Raw genomic sequence first — 12,217 nt, 5'->3', positions numbered from 1 at the left:
TCGAGGATATCAAAGTCTTTACACAAGTCCATGGATTAGATCCCAAGCATAGACTTCTTTTCCTTGAACAAGTCAATCAGTGGCTTAGTGCGCTAGGGACACATATAGAATGAAGGTTGCAAGCCTCCAGACTACAGAATACTTTGCACGTGTGCATGACTGATTTGGGATAATTCCAAAGGAAACAAAACAATCTTCCTCGAATTCATGGCGGCAACTTACATCAGATGCACATGAATTAGAGGAAGTCACTACTTTCATCCAAACATAGGCTTCATGAACGGAGCACGAAGGCATTGCTTACAAAATTTTCAACACTAGGTTGATGTTCAACATGATTCATGGGGGGAGACAAAATGCTACTGATGGGCTCAACAGCAACTCATCGGAATTTCCATATCACTGGACTTCCACCATCATGTGAACATGGTGATAGCATTGGTCAGACCAAAGATGTAATGGTGTATGCTCGAGGGATCAACCACGAGTAAGACAACATTACGAGCATCGTTGGTACTGATTTGATTTGACAATAGCCCACACTCAAATCAAAGGATTGATAAGACAATAGGTCCAGCAACTGATCACAGGGACCAATCGATGAAGATATCATCTTTCTTCAACACACACTACACAAGAATATCCCTTTGGAACGAACTAAGTCAGGCAAGCTTTTATCTTCCAACTCTCCAAGTTGTTGTCTAGCTTAACCAACTAGCTCAGGGATATCTAACACCGATTCTTGGAGAGAGGGTGGTTCACAAGAAACCAACTTGATCACGAGCTCAACATAACAGTCAGGGGACAACCTGGTAATACTTCCGAGAAGATATTCGGAAAATCACGAACCACCAGTATGTTACTAAGCTCGAGAACAATCTCGCTTTTGAGGGCAAGACGATATGATCAAATGAGTGAGGACTTGACAAGATCCTAACTCATCAATCGAAGGGTGCACCAAAATAAGGACTAGGTAGCACGATCAGTCTTAGAAGGATGATTCAAAAACCAACACGCTAAGAATGAAATTATTGTCCTTTAACTACCAAGCAACGAGGTTGCTAGGAGTATTGATTTCACACATCACAATTGCCACGACCGGTTTTTCGGGGTAATAAATTTCCAGAAAAGACCGTCGTGCTCATCAGCCCCAGGATTACTGTTAGCTGATGAGGCTCCAACTTGATACAGAAATTCCAAGCAGAAAACAGAATATGTAGTACAAGACCATTCTGGCCTGTGAGTACAACAAATGGTTTCTAGTGGTTGATGGCGGAAGCGGGTTGTGAAACATCAGTGTCTATGGGACTCCATTTCCCACGGGAACAGCTGACCAGGTTAACTCCTATCTTCGCGAGGCTGCTATCTCCATTACTTAGGTGCCGGGGCTGGCATCACGTCGCTCCTCTTCGTGCAAGAAAATCTGGCCAAGACAATAGCCAGGGACAAGCCAGTGAGTACTTTGAATGTACTCGCAAACATTATGAACACAGGTATAATATAACAATGATGTGCTGAAAATATTTTATGCTCATGACGTCAGTCACAAAAGATAAATGAAACTCTGATGCGTGCAAGCAAGTTATTCATAAAAATGCAATAACATGGTAGTATTAAAATTTATGAAACAAATAACAAGCAATGCCACAGTCGGGCGTCTTAGCGACACCACAAAAAGGGCTTTAAAAGAAATGCCACAGTCGGGCGTCTGAGCGACACCACATAAAGGGCTTTAAAAGAAATGCCACAGTCGGGCGTCTGAGCGACACCACATAAAGGGCTTTAAAATAAACAATCATAGTGAATATCCCGGAGGTAGAACCATCCCAGAGATACTCGATAATAACAATAATATCATGGTTAGTCAACAATAATAATAATCATAGTTATCACAAGTCACGAGTAGCAATTCCATTCCTGGTTAACAGTTTCACCTCCGAAGACCGACACTAAGGCCGACACTTGACCCATCCCAGACTGTAATCCTTAACCATGGACACGGCTATTCGAATAGGTTTAATCTCTGCAGAGGGTGTACTCTTTACCCACGAGTAACGGATTTCTTTAGCCCATCGGGACTAATTCCGTCTACGGTCTTTTTGTTGAAAACACACCTAACTCGCACACACCAGCTTATCTCATACGTGTCTGGAATCACCCACGACACCTGTTAAGCAAACTCTAAGTGGGGAGGCTACAACCTCGCGTAGCATGGGATCAAATTTATATCGCGCGCTCTAAGGGGTGGCCTCCCCTCTCGGTCCCAACCAGAAACACCCATGCCCCTGGACCAGGTGGCCTGCCTACCAGCTACAACCGGTATCTTCCACCATGGCCTCTCTGTACGGTGTGTGCTAGAAAGAGGTTGACAACTTACTGAACTGTACTCTACTTGCTGTAGAGACGAGTGGTAGTACGAAACAAGTATGGGGTTTACTGGGACAAGACTCGATCTACGGTCGACTCAGGAGGTTTAAGTATTCCCTGCATGATTAGCATGACGAATATAATTCATTCAACAGAGTCACCGCTCATATCACCTTGCCATGCCATACCAGACATAACCATCCCGACGGAGACCGGCGACAAACTCATGCCTACCCAAGGCAGAGGTTTTCCCGGGTTCCTGCCGGTATGCATGCAAGGCACATGAGGGTGATTATTATCACAAGTATGTCCATTTCCAACAGCATGGAAATCAATAACATGCACCCATGCATATGATCATATCACATGAAATAACAAGTTTCTCCAAAGTGAGGTGATGTTATGAACGTGTCATCGAACACACAAAAAATATTATGCCGGGGTTCAGAATGCTTGCCTTCAATGTGTGGAAAGGCAGGGTGCACTTCAAAACTTGAAATATTTCTCCTCTCTTCAAAAATCCTATTTTAGCAATATAAAAGAATTAACACACAAAATAAAAACAGCACCAAAAGTTGTTCTGAAAATCTTTCAAATAAATCTTAAAATAAACTAGGTGAAATTTGAGAGAGGTGGGAAAAAGAATCATTTCATTTGGACTTATATTTAAAAAGTTATAGCCAGTCAAAGATTTGGTCAAATCTATTTTTAAAATAAAACAGAAAAGAAAACGTTTCAAACGAGATTACGCTTTCGGTGCAGAGGAGGCGTACTTGAGGCTTTACGCCTCCACTTAACCACGTGGACCGGTGCTGGGTCTCTGACGGTGGGCCCGCCTGGCCCACTGGTCAGGTTTGACCAGTCGCCTGCGTCGTCTCCCTCCTCTGCCCGAGTGGAGCGGGGCTCCGGCGATCATCGCCGGCGAACGGTGGCTCCGTTCGGAAAGCTGAGGCCACCAGTGGATTCAGGGGGCCGAGGTGGTCACTCTGGTAGTCGTAGGGTCGTCGGAGGTGGAGGAAATCGCCGGCGGCGAGCTCCGCGGCGGAGGGAAGCTTCGGTGGTAAAGTGGTTTTGAGGCGGCGGTGGTTCCCGATCAAAATTGAGTAGGGGAAAGGGTTCACGGGAGGATGAGGAGGTTTCTGGCGAAGAGAATGGAGAGGGGGAGGTACTGGAGGTGCCGGATTGGCCGGGGCGGTGGCGACGGCAGGAGTTGCCGGAGATGAGGAAGAAAGCTCTCCTGGGTCGATGGGCGAGCTGGGGAAGCGTCATTGGGGTGGCCTGAGGTTGCCCATGTGCGGGAACGGCCCGGGGCGTCCATTTATAAGCGAGGCAAGGCGGTTCCGCGGCGGCCGTGGATAAGCTTCCGGCGAACCGATGTTCTGTAGCAGCAGGGCATCGTGGCGGCGACGAGCGCTAGCGGACATGGCTGTGGATGAGCTCACACTGCTCCAGGGGCCAGGTGGCGAGCGGGAGGGGTTTGGGCGGCGCTGCCCGTGGCTGGAGCCACTGCGGACGCCGGAGTGCCGCCAAGAACGCCCTGGCGGCGGCGCTGTAGCGTGCCAGGGTGGTTTGGCGCGATGCTGCGAGGCGGGGAGTGCGTGGTGAGGTGCTGCCATGTGGGCCAAAGCCAGGGGGCCAGCGTGTCGGCTCGGGCGCGGCATCGTGCAATACGCGCGCTCTGGGCGCGTCCAGTGCACGCACTGAGTGTGCTCGACGAAATGCCCGAGCATGCTAGGAGTCGCGGTTGAGGCTGGGGGTTAACAGGTCTAGGTTTGGGCTTGCAAGGAGATCAGTGGACAAGCTGGTTTGGTCAGGGGATCAAGTTCACAGTGCAATGCCAAAACTCATGTCAAAACAGATCATGCCCGTAGGGTGTTTGACAAAATGCTAAGGGCACTTAGGCAGGTCTTGGAGTGGCCAAAAACTCCGGATGGTGGTCTCTTTAGATGTACAAGAGGGTGGTGAGGTTAGTTGGCCAAAAGTAGAAACTTGCTAGTGTAAGTTTTGCAAAACTACAATTCTGGACAGGAAATAAATAGCATTATTTCATGAACCAAAAATGATCCAAAAGGTGCATGCTCCTGGACTTAAGGGTTTAACATGGAGGACTACAAGTAGGAGAAATAATCAAGGGTTAAAGAGCAAGTAAAAATATGGTTGCTGTACAAACCATCAAGTTGGTCCAGAATGGAAATGAGGTTGATTCACTCAATATTTTTAAAGAACAGCACTAGGTTTTTGCATAATGTGGAATCTTAGGCCATTACCATCATCCCATAATTTTGGTGGAGGCCAGGAAGAAATATTTAAATGGGTTGTAGTGCAAAATGCACTCTGGACCAGAGAGGAAAAATTGAGTGTAGGGCTCAAAATATTTCATGAATGAAATATATTTTTGCATAAAAGTGATTTAAAAACATCACATGACATCTCCAAATTTTTGTGGAAATTTTAAGTGAATCTATCAAATGGTTGTAGTTCAAATATGGCCATTTAACCTTGAAAAACTATTTCCAAGAAAGTAAAGATCAAGCAATTAAATTAGTTAATTAGTTACACTGATAAAAGGAAAGTTTTTCTTGAGAGGTTAAACAAGTCCAATAACATATTTGAAAAGTTTTCTCTTTGGGAAAAACTCATCATGACAGGGAAGGAAATGATTTAAAAATCAAAATGGAGCTCAGAAATCCAAAGTTTTTAATTCTTGGAAAAAAAATTAAATCATTGAAACAAGGCCAAATTTTTGGGGTGTCACAACAATTCATTTGTCGGTATTCCGGTTGCATCAACACGAGGACCGAGGAATGACTAATGATGGTGAGAAGTATCACTATGTCAAAATTCATGAGAGTTGGTGCAGTTCTCATGACAATTCTGACATAAAGGGGGTAATACTCCAAGGTAGAACAGAACCAAAAGCTGGATTGGCATTTGATCTGCAGAATACAACTGCTTTGACCCAATCCTAGATATGGATGAGGTACTGGAGTTTGTTTCTCCAAGTCATTCAGGACAGAATGGCTTGACGGAGCACAAGAGTAATAGGCATCGATAAACGAATGCACGCATACTCTTGACTATCAATTGATAGACGGGGTCAGAATACAACTAAAGAGAACAACCCAAAGGAACATCTAATTTTCTGAGTTGTGGATGCATAGATTAGTATGTCGAATCAAGTTCATCGGGTTTCTTCCGGATAACCCATGCAGGAAAGTAGAACTGGTAGATTCACAATTATGAATGGAGAACTCCTCAAGAGTACTCTTATTGTGATCTTTTAATTCAAAGAACTTCTGCCTTATTGGTTCATGGTATTTGAAAGAAAGAAATACCACGGACCTCGAGGACTGTCGCAAGGTCACTAATAACCTAAGGGAGCTAGCAATTACTAACAACATGAAATAAGTAGGGTGAATCTCGGGTTCAGGAACCCAGAAATAGAATGCCTACTAACTAATAATATCACGGGATGCTTTCAAAAATAATGGCCAGAATCATCACACTGGGGATACAAAAGCATTGCTAAATTGCTAGGTGACTTCCTAAACACCTAAGGTCATAATAATAGCTCCAACATCTACGCCGAGGCAACAAAGTACCTCAACCTACCGATTAGTGTGCTTATTCCGACCAAAAGGGACATCGGAGACGGAAGGAAAGGATTTGCAAATGCATCAGACTGTTTAGAGACCTGGGATGACTTGGACAGCATAACGACTGTAAATGCTCAAAAAGATTTGAGACATGCTACAAAAATGGTGGCATAGCCACTCAGAAGCACAATACCAAGGTTTCGAGATCAACAGTTAACATACAGAAGTAGTAGAAACTGAACAGAGGCTTAAGTCCAACAATTCTATAGGTCTACGGATTAGTAACACGTGATCCTGATAGAAAGAAGAGAAAGCCTAGTTCCTTAACCCCGTAGGAAAGATAAGATGACTCAGATCAGAAGGGCATAAGGTATAAGGAGTAAAAAGAGCCTTACGTTCCATCCCACAATCAATTCCCTTATATAACTAAAGAATTTCTAGACTCAACTTCGACCAGTTTGGCTTGGTAATCCTACAGGCAGTCAAGTTCTGATACCAAAGCTGTCAGGACCCCGACTCAATGCCACATCGATCTAGCATGTAACACCTCATATCACTTTGCGGCCTCACGCACGGTATTCCCACGGGTGTCGCCTTACCTTTGCCCGGGACCGTTTGCGCCTTTTGGCACACGTATATGATAGTGTCGCTAGCATCCATATGATAAGGAGCCCGGGCTGACATGGCTAGTCGTAAACCCAAAGTGGCACAAACTTACAGGGACAGGCATCCATGACCCAGCATCGAACGTGTCGGTCATCAGCGAGTGAATCCAGGCTGTAGCACTGGGCTAGCAGGACTCCGGTGAACCGGGCTGTAGCGGGCTAACAGGACTCCGGTATCCATCGCGTGACATTTCCCCGAAGGGACAGACACAGGAACGAAGAAGGACACATGCCGGCCAGCCTAAGTGTTCCGGAGCAGTAGCAAGCTACCCTGGCTCGGTGGAAACACTAGGAGACATTTCCCGGTAAGAGGGGCTACTAAGGATAAACAACTAGATAGTCAGATCCCACACATACCAAGCATTTCAATAACATACACACAATATGCTCGATATGTGCAAGTACAACATGGCATCACAACATGACTCTATGACTCAAGTATTTGTTCATTAGGTTCCGAGGAGCGGAATATTACAAACATAGGTCTCATGACCCAACATTCAGAGCATACAAGTCAAAACACAAGCGGAAGCTATCATGTCTGAGTACAGACATCTATAAATGAAAAAGGCTGAGAAGCCTAACTATCTACCAAATCCTGCCGAGGCACAAGATCGTAGCTGAGGTAACAAGCTAAACGTCGAAGTCCACGCGGAACTACCAGCGAGACCGAAATCTCTCTGCAAAAACATAAAATGGGCAAACGTGAGTACAAATGTACCCAGCAAGACTTACATCAGAACTAACTACATATGCATCATTATCAACAAAGGGATGGTGGGGGTTTAACTGCATCAAGCCAGCTTTGACTCGGTGGCTATCCTGAACTACGACTGCAAGCGACTCTTTTGAGGTGGCGCACACGAGTCCACATATTCACCAACCAATACACCACTATGGAACCGCTCCCGTCTCCCTACGAGAACGCCATCCATAGCACTCACGCTTATCTTGCGTATTTTAGAGTATCCACTTTCACTTGTCTATGAACTGATATAAGCAACCCAGAAGTCCTTTACCGCGGACACGGCTATTCGAATAGATGATGTTAACCCTGCAGGGGTGTACTTCTTCATACATGTTTCCACCACTTAGCGTCTGCACACGACATGTGCTCGGCAGACTTCAAGCGAAAACCGACGTGGGTGTAGACCACGACCTACCTAAACACTCAAGTCTCTAGTCCAGGTTTATCGCCTATTCGGGTTCCATCCATGAGGAGATCCGGCCGGAGTTTCGCTCACAGCCCCAAACGATGTGTGCAGGGTTCCCGAGATACCTAACGGGTATCCGGTACACCGGGCCACGTACCTACCGCATCACAGCCCACCCCTACGGCCAGCGCTGTCCACGGCCTCCAGTAAGCTACAAACACCAGAAACTACTTGCAACTCCTGGACAGGGGACTAGGGTGAATAAGAAGTCGAGCGGGGTCATATTTCAGGGCCCAATGTATGGTAGTAGCTGAATCATGGATCACAAACACAGAACTCAGTTCCTAAGGACGACTTCAATGAGACAACCCACCATGTACTCCTACATGGCCTCTCACCGATACCTTTTACCAAATCGTGTTCACACACTTAGATCACACACAGTAGGACATGTTCACACACCTCTGATTCATTCCCGATGAATCAGACCTGACTCAACTCTAAGCAGTAGCAGGCATGACAAACAAACATGAATGAGTAGGCACAGCAGGGCTCAAGCAACTCCTACTCATACTAGTGGGTTTCATCTAATTACTGTGGCAATGACAGGTCATGCAGAGGATAAAGGGGTTCAGCTACCGCAGCAAGTAACAAATGACTCGTTGTTGTCCTAATGCAGTAAAAGAGAGCAGGGCGAGAGAGTAGGATTGTATCGGAATGAACAAGGGGTTTTTGCTTGCCTGGCACTTCTGAAGATAATATAGTTCTTCATCGGTGTCATCGAACAATCATCGGAACGTCGTCTACTGAGAGGGGACAATTACCGGCAAACAAGAAAGAACACAATCAATGTGATGCAACAATATGATGCACGATAATGACATGGCAATATGCTGGTGTTTTGAGCTAATGCAGCTGTAAGCCAAATTAATTGAAGTGGAATTCAAACAAGGTTAAACTCCAACTCCAGATGTTCTTTCACAAATTACCCTAATCATGATTCATCCTATTCAGTGAGGTTAACTTGTTCAAACATGCATGATCATGGCATAAACAGATTCTTCATATTTTTCTGATCATTTTTCATATATAATTTATTTGATTTGGAGTTACGGTTGATTTTATATGATTTTTAGAAGTTTGGGGTATTTTCTGAAATTTCCTGAATAATAATAAATCCAAAAAATGATTTATGGCGTCAGCACCATGTCACTGTGACGTCAGCAGAGTCAACTGGGCGCCCCAGGTCAAACCTGACCCGTGGGGTCCATTGGTCAGTGAGACATACACTAAACCCGCGTTGACTCGGGCTTTGACCCGCTACGGGGCCCGCTGTCAGTGTCTGTTAGTGTGCTAATTGGGGGGATTAGCCGCTAATGGCAACGCCACGTCAGCGTCGCCGGATTAGGCGCCAGCGACCACATCTCGCGGCGGAGGCTCGCCGGAGTTGCGCTATGGGCTGCAGTTGGACGCGCGAAGAGCACCAGGAGGTAGCCCATGACCGCGTGCATCTAGGGAGACCAAGGGGAGGTGCGGGGGTGGCCGGGGTTCGCCGGAGTGGAGCCCGAGGCGGCGGCCGGAGCTCGGGCTTGGGGCGAGTTAGTGCTACGGTGTGCAAATGAGCGAGGTGAAAGGCTAGCGGAGCGCTACGCGATGCGGGGAGCGAGTTAGGCACGCCAGGGTGACCAAATGGTCACCGGAGCTACGCCGACGTTGAGCTCAGGCGGCGGCGCGTTTCGGCCATAAAGGGGGCGACGGCTACGGCGATCAAATGAAGCAGGGAAGAGGGGGAAACGGTGGAGGAGCTCACAGCGATCACGAAGAGGGGCTTGGCTTGCTCAGGAACGGCCGGAGTTCAACGAATCGGCGACGGCGACCGGCGGGTCCGAGGTAGGAGACGAGCCCGGAGAGGACGTTCGGGGGCTTCTGGAGGGGCGTGGCTCGGTGAGGAGGAGGAGGGGGTCGAGGCGGAGCCTTTGAGCGCATCGGCGAGGCTAGGGGTGGCCGGTGGCCACGGGTACGGCGACAATGACGGCGAGCTCCGCTCGGTGGTGCGCACGAGAGGGGAGCAGAGGAGGGGATGGGGTCCAGGGGGAGAGAGGAGAGGTGCAGGGGGCGAGGGGGAGTGCGCGGCACTCGCAGGCGCGTCGGGGCAACGGTGGGAAGCAGGAGGTGGCTCGGCGCGTGCCGGCATGTGGTGGCCACACGCCTCGCGTCCTTCTGGCGCAGGTGGGAGACGATGGCGGTTCGGTGGGCTGGGCCGCTGGAATTGGGCCAGGTGGGCTGAGAGGTGAGCGCCAGGTAGGGTTTCTCTCCTCTCTGCTTTTCCTATTTCTGTTTTTTTATTTTGTTCTGTGTTGTTTTAGTTTAGTAAAATACTAAACCATTTGAATAAATGCTGACAATAATTGTGGGCACTTATGAAATTATTTCTAACAGCCCTCAACCATTATCAAAATTATTTGGGCAATTAAAATATTTATAGGAATTAAATGCCCAAATGCAAATACTTAATGGATTAATTCAAAAATCCAGAGTGACCTAGAAAATGTGCACCATTTTTGGCAGAGGTTCTGGACCAAAACAAAAATGATGAACATTTATGAAGGGCATTTTGGGTTCATTGAAAAAGATTTTAGTAAACCCTAGTTGCTAGGGAGGGGGGGGTGCTGGGGGTTCTGTCATCCCCAATTCAACTTAAATAAAATTTAAACATGATGCAACAAAATGCAAACACTAGACAACACCAGAAGCTAGGGATGTGACAATTGAGTTGTAAGTAAATAAAAGTGTGATGATCATCATTATTAGAGCATTGCCCCAGTGAGAAAAGGATGATGTAGACTATGATTCCCCCATAAGTTGGGATGACACTCCGGACTTTACAAAAAAATAAAAGAGGCCAAAGAAGCCCAAATAAAAAAATGTGGCCAAAGAAGCCCACCAAAAAAATAAAATTTTTATAAAAAACAAAAAAATGAGAGAAAAAGAGAGAAGGGGCAGTGCTACTATCCTTTTCCACACTTGTGCTTCAAAGTAGCACCAGGTTCTTCATATAGAGACTCTCTTGAGTTATCACTTTCATATACTAGTGGGAATTTTCATTATAGAACTTGGCTTGTATATTCCGATGATGGGCTTCCTCAAATGCCCGAGGTCTTCATGAGCAAGCAAGTTGGATGCACACCCACTTAGTTTCAATCTGAGCTTTCATACACTTATAGCTCTTAATGCATCCGTTGCATGGCAATCCCTACTCACTCACATTGATATCTATTGATGGGCATCTCCATAGCCCTTTGATACGCCTAGTTGATGTGAGACTATCTTCTCATTTTTTGTCTTCTCCACAACCAACATTCTATTCCACCTATAGTGCTATGTCCATGGCTCACACTCATGTATTGTGTGAAAGTTGAAAAGGTTTGAGAACATCAAAAGTATGAAACAATTGCTTGGCTTGTCATCGAGGTTGTGCATGATTTGAATATTTTGTGTGGTGAAGATGGAGCATAGCAAGACTATATGATTTTGTAGGGATAACTTTCGTTGGCCATGTTATTTTGAGAAGACATGATTGCTTTATTAGTAGGCTTGAAGTATTATTGTTTTTATGTCAAATGATAGACTATTGCTTTAATCACTCGTATATTAATATTCATGCCATGATTAGATTACATGATCAAGATTATGCTAGGTAGCATTCCACATCAAAAATTATCTTTTTTATCATTTACCTACTCGAGGATGAGCAGGAATTAAGCTTGGGGATGCTGATACGTCTCTGTCGTATCTATAATTTTTGATTATTCCATGCCAATATTCTACAACTTTCATATACTTTTGGTAACTTTTTATACTATTTTTGGGACTAACATATTGATCCAGTGCCCAGTGCCAGTTCCTATTTGTTGCATGTTTTTTGTTTCGTATAATATCCATATCAAATGGAGTCCAAACGGGATAAAAACTGACAGAGTTTTTTTGGAATATATATGATTTTTGGGAAGAAAAATCCACGTGAGATGGTGCCCGAGGTGGCCACGAGGCAGGGGGCGCGCCTGCCCCCCTTGGGCGCGCCCGTGACCCTCGTGGGCCACCCGTATGGCGGTTGGTGCCCTTCTTTCGCCGCAAGAAAGCTAATTTCCGGATAGAGATCATGTCAAAATTTCAGCCCAATCAGAGTTACAGATCTCCGGGAATATAAGAAACGGTGAAAGGGAAGAATCTGAGAACGCAGAAACAGAGAGAGACAGAGAGACAGATCCAATCTCGGAGGGGCTCTCGCCCCTCCCTTGCCATGGAGGCCATGGACCAGAGGGGAAACCCTTCTCCCATCTAGGTAGGAGGTCAAGGAAGAAGAAGAAGGAGGGGAGCTCTCTCCCCCTCGCTTCCGGTGGCACCGGAGTGCCACCGGGGGCCATCATCATCATCG

The sequence above is a fragment of the Triticum dicoccoides genome, chromosome 7A (genome assembly GCF_002162155.2).
Source record: "Triticum dicoccoides isolate Atlit2015 ecotype Zavitan chromosome 7A, WEW_v2.0, whole genome shotgun sequence".
NCBI lineage: Eukaryota > Viridiplantae > Streptophyta > Magnoliopsida > Poales > Poaceae > Triticum > Triticum dicoccoides.
Note: the sequence above shows the minus strand (reverse complement) of the source record.